The sequence below is a fragment of the Rattus norvegicus genome, chromosome 3, assembly GCF_021556685.1.
Source record: "Rattus norvegicus strain SHRSP/BbbUtx chromosome 3, alternate assembly SHRSP_T2T, whole genome shotgun sequence".
Classification (NCBI taxonomy): Eukaryota; Metazoa; Chordata; class Mammalia; order Rodentia; family Muridae; genus Rattus; species Rattus norvegicus.
The window spans coordinates 68956164-68964741 of NC_141536.1; the positions used below are offsets into that span (position 1 = coordinate 68956164).

Below are 8578 nucleotides of genomic sequence, written 5' to 3' on the forward strand. Positions count from 1 at the left end.
CTTTCCAGTGGCTTAAAAATAAAATTCCCTTTGTAAGGCGTTCTCAAATGTGTTTTGCAAACTCTAAGTTTTCATTAAGTGGTTTCTCTTCACCTGTCTATTCACAACCTACAAATCTTTCAGAGACCAAAGGGCTGGAAAAGACTTTCAGGTGTTCTGTGGTTTCACTCCGGTCAAGAGAAAGCATGATTAGAATTTCCTTATCCCTTTAAGGGCCAAACATTAGCATATCTGCAAGTTTAACATACACCTTCACAAATCTGTGGCATTAAAAGGACTTTTAGGACAAGAAAGAAAAGGGGGAGAGAGAGAGAGAGAGAGAGAGAGAGAGAGAGAGAGAGAGAGAGAGAGAGAGAGAGAGAGAGAGAGAGAGAGAGAGAGAAAGAGAGGGAGGAAAAAAAGTAGTGGCAATTCAGTTAACAGTTAACATAGACCCATTTGTTTTCACAAGGCAAAGCAAAGAGTCTCCTAGGCAGGCGACAGCAGCTCCCACCCACCACCACACCTGGAAAAGTGAAAGAGGGATCCACCCAGGAACTGCAGAGTTGAAACCCTTCTGGGCCGTTCACGTTCAGAAGGAAAAAACAATACCATTGAAATTCGAAAGCTTCCTGCAACTTTCCACTGCCACAAATACAAAGGTGAGGGGGCTAAAAGTTCCGAAACATGGTAGGAGCCATCTGTACGACTAGCCTCCGACCAGGACAAATTCCTTTCCCAACCCACACACAACATGCCAAAAAAACAACTTTTTGAGCTCTGAATAAAGGAGTATGTTAGCTAAATCCAGAAAAAAATATAAAAGTACACACAAAAATGTAATTTACACAACTTCTATCCCTGGTTCTAACCAGCTTCCGGTATTAGACCTAGAAGTTTGTTTCTAGGTCTTGTACGTTTTACCTTTTCCTTAAATACCAAGAAACCTCCAAAGTATTAAAAGTAGAAAAAATAATTGATTAAAACTCACCGTCAGCATTAACAGGCTTCCTCGACCTTTTAAAAGTCCCTCCAGTTACCATCAAGAAAAAGATTCCACTTGCGTTATCCCTTTCCCAACTAGTTAAATACATATTTTAATAAAAGGAAAAAATTTAAAAGCACACACCTCAAATGTGGACTTCTAAAGCCAGTCCTTTTAAGAAACAAACCCAAAGCTTCACCAATGTGCTGAGAAAGACGAATCCAGCGAGGTTCGCCGCCTCTTCCTCTTCCTCGTTCCACGATCTTTCTGCCTTTCTCCTCTCCCTTCGTGTCTGTCGGCCTCTCTCGCTCTCTCGCTCTCTCTCCCTCCCTCTTGCTCGCCCTCGTTCTCTCTCTCCCTTTCCCTCTCTCTTTTTCCCCTCAGATCCAACACCTAAAATGGAAGTTGCACCCAGCCAAAGGCAAGGGAGCCTGGGTGGTGACAAACTGATCTGGCAGCCCTACCCTAGCTTTCCTAAGTGATGTCAGCCCCTGCGAGCTTCCAATAGGAACCAGGCATAAATCAGGGAGCTGACCTTATCCAATAGGAAACTTTATTATAGGAAATTAAAAAAAAAAAGGCGAGAGAAAGACGAGGAAGTTTTATATATATATATTATATATATTTAAAGCGGAGACTATACAATCTCTGAGGAATTACTGCAGAGCTGGGGGGAGGGAGGGAGGTGCTAAATAACAAAGCTTTTTAGAACGGCACGCCTAAGCCTCAGTTCTCTTTGAGGAGGGTCTTGTTCCCTTTTCCTACCTATCTGGGTGGGAAAACAGAAAAGAGCTTACTTTACCTGCTGCGATTTGGTTTGCTGTTTTCTTTCTTTAAGCATTTCCCCAAAGGAAGCTAGGAAAGAAGGAGGGAGAAATCCCAGAAACAGGACTATGTGTTGACTGAGATGGTAGAAAATATCTAAGACAAACCCTCAATTTCATTGTTTTGATTTGATTGAATTAAAAGCTAATGAGGAAAATAAATGCTTAGACTTGTTAATACTTTGTTAGCCTCTCTGCTCTAAATTAAAAGAAAGCAGGATCCACTAAGCTGTTGAAGAACAGCACTATCTTCCCATCAAAACAATATGGGTCTGCCTGGGACAATAGGCAGAATCCAATAAACAAAGAGTTCAGAATAGTTAAGGATACCGTTAAAATAACTAAAAGAGTGCTATTTTTTAATCAACTCAAAATCACCTGGCTTTTTTTATTTGACCTAAATATTATAGGGGTTTTCCTCTGAATTCCTTTAAAATTTAGGAGGGGAAGGGGGTGTGTTTGTTGTTGGATTTTGTTTTTTCTCGGGTGGGGAGGTTGCTTTACTTTAAAGACAGGATCTCACACTACCCCAGGCTGGCCTCAAACTCAAAAGCCTTGCGCTTTTGACTTCTGAGTGATAGGGTTGAAGTTATATTACCACCCTGTAAAACTGGTATCAGTTATTTACTAATTACTAAATGAAGATGATGAATTGGAAGGTTTCTCCTTATGTATTTTTTTTTTTTATTTTACTCATTTATTATATATAAGTACACTGTAGCTGTCTTCAGATACACCAGAAGAGGGCATCAGATCTCTTTACAGATGGTTGTGAGCCACCATGTGGTTGCTGGGAATTGAACTCATGACCTCTGGAAGAGCAGTCGGGTGCTCTTAACCACTGAGCCATCACTCCAGCCCTCTCCTTATGTATTTTAATTAGATTTATTTATGTGTGCATAGGTACACATGTACCACAGAAGTCATATTCAGGTCAGAGAACAATTTTCAGGAATCAGTTCTTTCCTTCCTCCATGTGTGTCCAGGGATTAAATTTTGCTCATTATTTTGGTGGTAAGTACCTTTACCTACTTCTAGTCCTATTTTTAAAATTATTTTTATTTTATTTTTTGAGACAGAGTCTCATTATGTATCCCTGACTGGCCTAGAACTCTAGATATCTAGACGAGGTAAGCTGGCTTTGAGCTCACAGAAATTCCCCTGTGTCTGCCCCCTGAGTGCTGGGACAATAGGTATGTGTTCCTATTGGCTACTGCAAAATGTATCTGCATAAAGCTTTCATAATCTATAATGGTGATATATTGGCTAAGAAGAGAGACTGCAGTCAAACTGCTGGCTTCCAGCTATACCTCTACAAGGACACTAGTTCAGATGTTTGCACCATTATAAGACCTTGGCCAAATTATATAGTCTCTGAACCTCAGTTTCCTTAACTAGAAAACGAAAATAACTCTTTCTCACTGGAGTCACGCCTCAGTGGATAAATGCTCGCTTGCTGCTCAACCATGAGGACCTGGTTCAGATGACAGCACCAATGTAAAAAGCCAGACATGACTATACACATGTTTATGGATAGGAGGTAGGGATCCATGAGGGTCACTGCAGTTTGCTAGTTAACAGCCCAGATCCAGACTTAAAGTAAGTTAGACAGTGATAGGGCAGAACACTGGATGTCCTTCCCTACCCTGTACAACACACATCACATACCCACATCTGTTGTAAGAATAAAAGTACACATAAAAGTCACTTTTGCTTTTCAGTCAGACCTTGTTACAATTCCTACCAATGTGAAACTCCCTACATAGCCCAAAATGGCCTTGAACTTCCAGTAACCCTATGGCTTCAACCTACAAAGTACTGGGTTTACAGAGATGGGCTACATTATCTGACAATATAAATGCCTTCTAAAATGTCTAGCAAGCATATAGTATAAACTCACTAAGAATAAACTATTGGGGGGCTGGTGAGATGGCTCAGCGGTTAGGAGCACTGACTGCTCTTCCAGAGGTCCCGAGTTCTACTCCCAGCAACCACATGGTGGCTCACAACCATCTGTAATGGGATCCAATACCCTTTTCTGGTGTTCTGAAGACAGCAGTAGTGTACTTACCAATAAAAAAATAAATAAATAAATCTTTAACAACAACAAAAAAAAAAAGAATAAACTATTGGCCTGGAGACATGGTTCATCAGTTAAGAGCACTGGCTACTCTTGCAGAGGACCAATTTCCAGCACTCACACGGTGGTGGCTCAAAGTCATTCAGAACTCCACCTTGGATATTGAAAGCATATGGCTCATGTACACACACACACACACACACACACACACATAAATAAATAAAATGTTTTTTACATGAGATGGCTCAGTGGGTAGGGTACTTGTCATCATACCTGGCAATTTGATTTTGATTCCCAAGCCCCATGGTAGAAGAAAACTGACTCTCACATGTCCTTTGGTTGTAACACACTCACATTGGCATGTACATACACACACAAAAACTAATTAAAATGTAATTTTAAAAAACAAAGCAAAATGGATTATTAAAATGAGCATTATAGGGCTGGAGAGATGGTTCAGTGGTTAAGAGTATTGACTGCTCTTCCAGAAGTCCTGAGATGAATTCCCAGCAACAACATGGTGACTCACAACCATTTGTAATGGGATCTAATGCCCTCTTCAGGTTTGTCTGAAAACAGCTACAGTGTACTCATTTAAAATAAATCTTAAAAAAAAAAATGAGCATTGTAGTGCATGTGCCTGTAATCCTAGCATTTAGAAGGTGGAGGAGGAAGGAGGATAAGGAGTTCAAGACCATCCTCAGCTACATAGTACATTTGACGTCAGGCTGAGCTACAGGAGACTTTATCAAAAGAATTTTTTAATTTTTTTCTTGAGATAGGGTTTCTCTGTATAGCCATGACTGTCCTGGAACTTGCTCTGTAGACCAGGTTGGCCTCGAACTCAGAGATCCACCTGCCCCTGCCTCCCAAGTGCTTACAGGCATGTACCACCACCACTCAGCATCGAAAGAGATTTTTAAAGAATGAACTGTGGGTTAGATATGCACCTGTTGCTAGTGTTTGTTTGCCTAACATGAATAAAACTTTGAATTCCATTCCCAACACCTCATAAAACAGGTTTGTGGCAAATACCTAACATCCCAGAAGGAAGGTCAGAAGTTCAATGTCTTCCTTAGCTACTTTGCAAATTCAAGGTCTGGACTACATGAGATCCTGTCTCTCAAAATAAAAATAATAGTAATAGTAGTAGTAGTAGTAGTAATAGTAGTAGTAGTAGTAGTAGTAGTAGTAGTAATAATAATAATAATAATAATAATAAACAATGGGACTGGAGAGATGATTCAGCATCTAAGAGCATTAGTTCTCTTCTAGAGCACCTGGGTTCGATTCCCAGCATCTACATGGTGGCTCATAACCATCTGTAACTACAGTTCAAGGGGATCTAAGTCCCTCTTCTGGCATCCAAAGGTACCAGACACACGTATAATACACAGATATATCAGGCAAAACACCTATACACATAAAAACATAATAAAATCATTTTAAAAAACACAAAAGGAGACCAAGGTGTGGTGGCAGAACTCTGGAGGTGGAGGCAAATATATGTCTGTATGCTCAAAGCCAGTCTGATTTACATAGCAAGTTCCAGGACAGCAGAGTTCAAAACCAAACCAAACCAACGAAACTAACCAAACAAGTAAACAAAAACAAAAGGGGGGCTAGAGAGGATAGCTCAGTATTAAGAGAATTTCTTGCTCTTCCACAGTTCAGTTCCCAGACCCACAATTGATGATTCACAACTGCCTGTTGTTCTAGTTCCAGAGAACTAAACACCCTCTTTTGGCCTCTGTGAGCACCTGCACATGTATGGCGTACACACAGAGACATATACACACATGTTTTTAAATTTTAGTTTTTTTGTTTATCCTGACATCCCCTCAAAGTTTTCAGTGGTTCACCACTGCCAAGTAATGTAACCAAGGAAGCATCTGCCAAGTGAAATACACTTTGAACTCTATACTTCTTTCTTCTAAAGTGGCGCTATGGAAAGAATACCACCATTTTACAGATGAGAAAATGAAACCTCGCCAAGGTGGCAGATTCCCTGTCCCTTTCAAGGTACCAGATTTAACTTTTTTTTTTTAAGATTTATTCATTTATTATGTATAAGTACACTGTAGCTGTCTTCAGATACACCAGAAGAGGGCATCGGATCTCTTTACAGATGGTTGTGAGCCACCACGTGGTTGCTGGGAATTGAACTCAGGACCTCTGGAAGAGTAATTGGGTGCTCTTAACCGCTGAGCCATCTCTCCAGCCCAAGGTACCAGATTTATACACTTTACATATGAAATTTATACCCATTAACTATAATCACACCTTCTTTATCTGTCTAACCTGGAATTCCATCCCAGCTCACTTAATCAGGCTGGCATAGTCATTACCTACCCTCCTGAATTTAGTTCACCTTCATGAAGACCCTCATATTTACTCTATAGTGGCCAAAGACCAAAGTGTATTACATTTGTTTGATCTAGTTTTTAACCAAAGTAGAAAAGGAAAAAATATATTGTCCAGAATTATCTCATTATCTATTCAGTACTCAGGATATCATCTTCTTTTAAATATTTAACCCCAAATCCGGGTTTTTTTTTCTAAGATTGATTGATTGATTGATTGATTGATTATAAGTGCACTATAGCTGACTTCAGACACACCAGAAGAGGGCATCAGATCTCAATACAGATGTGGTTGCTGGGATTTGAACTCAGGACCTCTGGAAGAGCAGTCAGTGCTCTTAACCACTGAGCCATCTCTCCAGCCCTCAGGATATCTTGTATATCTGGACTTCATCCCTGCCAAGTTCAAAAGCCAAAGATAATTTCTAGAGGCAAACAATACTAGGGAAGCAGAAACAGGACACCTAGTCTGGACCATATGAAGTCCAGCTAGGACTAAATAGTCAAACACTGGCTCAAATACATCCATGCATGCATACATACATACATACAAACAAAAATAAGTTAATGAATTGAAGTACATTTTAAACATACATGGTTGTTTTTTCTTTTATTTTTTCTGTTTCTTTTGTTTTTGATCCATAGATTATATTCAGTGTTCAATAACATTTAAAAATTTAACTTCCACACCTATAACCAAAAAAGCAAGATATCATAAAATGATGAAAGATTAGTGAATGGCTGGGAGAGAAATTGGGCATGGTGGTAAATGCCCATAATCACAACATTTAGAAGACAGGGCAGGCAGATCTCTGAGGTCTAGGCCAACCTGGTCTACACAGTAAAACCAACAACAAAAAAAGTGAAGTTGGGCATAGTGGTGAAATCCTATAACCACACCTATTGGGGAAGCTGAGGCAAGAGAATTGCTAATTTGAGGAAGTCCTAGGCAGCATTATGAGTTCCTGTTATGTTAAAAAAAAAAAAATAGGGGCTGGGGATTTAGCTCAGTGGTAGAGCACTTACCTAGGAAGCGCAAGGCCCTGGGTTCAGTCCCCAGCTCCGGGAAAAAAAAAAAAGATGAAAAGAGAAATGTGGTTGAGGCTGAGATTTAAATAACTCAGTGCATTAAAGTACATGCTCAGCCTGTATAAAGAAGGACTGTGTTTCAATAATTAGCAACAAAAGAAGGAAATTAAAATCAGCAGGTAGGGCATAGTGTACAGTGCCATGCATTATAATCAATCTAGTTCTATTTATTCATTTTTTAGATTGATCGCATACATTTGTTTATTTGTTTGTTTGTTTGTTTATGAGCTAGTAGATGTCAGAGGATAACTTCCCAGAATCTGTTCTCCTTTTCCAACTTGTGAGTCCCTGGGATAAAGCTCAGGTCAGCAAACTTAGCAGCAGGCATCTTTACCTGTTAAACCATCTTATTAAGCAAATCCATCACCATCACCATCACCATCACCATCACCATCACCATCACCATCACCATCACCATCACCATCACCACCATCTTAGGCTTTGAGACTGTCTCATGTGGCCCAGATGGGTCTCATCCTGCCTATGTAGCTAAGGATGACCTTGAAGTTCTGATCCTTCTGCTTCCTCGCCAACGTTTTGGATTACCAGGGTGTACCTCACCCACTTCTTCTTGGGTACTAGAAAGTTAAACCCATGTGTCCATACATGCTAAGTAAGCACTTTACTGAGATACATCTCTAAATCTCTAACCCCCCTCATCTTCAGCCCATTTCTCCTCCTCCTTCCTTTTTCCTTCTTCTATTTCTTATTTCTCTTTCCTCCTTTTTTGGGACAGCTCAAGCTGGCCTCTCTCAGTTCTTGTGAGGGTAGATGTGCAGGCCACCACACCCAGCCTTGATTCTAGTCTAAAACATACTGAAACTATAAATGACGTGATGAAATAAAAAAATCATCTTTCTAAACACTAGCTATCTGTACAAAGGAGAAATAAAGCATTATATTCCTTTCTACCCTCTGGTGGTTATGCATCCAGCATTAGTTATTTTTGAAGCCTTGGATAGGATGGTCATGTATCATTCCCTTTACACGTTTACTACCACAAACTGGGTGTGGTGGTACAAGCCTTTAGTCTCAAAACTTGGGAGACAGAGGTAGGTGGATCTCTGAGTTAGAGGCCAGCCTGGTCTACAAATTGAGTTCCAGGACATTCAGAACTACACAGAGAAAGCTATTTTGAACCAGCACCACCTAGGGGAGGGTGGATTCTATTACCACAAAGATAGCACTTGATTAAAAACAAATAAAATAAAATAAAATAAACATACAAAAAACAAGCCAACCAACAAGATCTATTTCT

General features: G+C 40.0%; 1 protein-coding gene across 40 annotated transcripts in view; it reads right to left on the minus strand.

Moving 5' to 3' along the window:
* The window catches only part of Ctnnd1 (catenin delta 1), a 51043-nt gene extending 49623 nt beyond the window's left edge, over positions 1-1420 (minus strand). For 32 of the 40 annotated variants that reach the window (XM_087651781.1, XM_087651780.1, XM_087651778.1 and 29 more), the window contains exon 1: positions 1109-1420. The gene's annotated coding sequence lies outside the window, so the exon portion shown is untranslated. 40 annotated transcript variants of the gene reach the window in all.
* Between the last annotated feature and the right edge of the window lie 7158 nt (positions 1421-8578).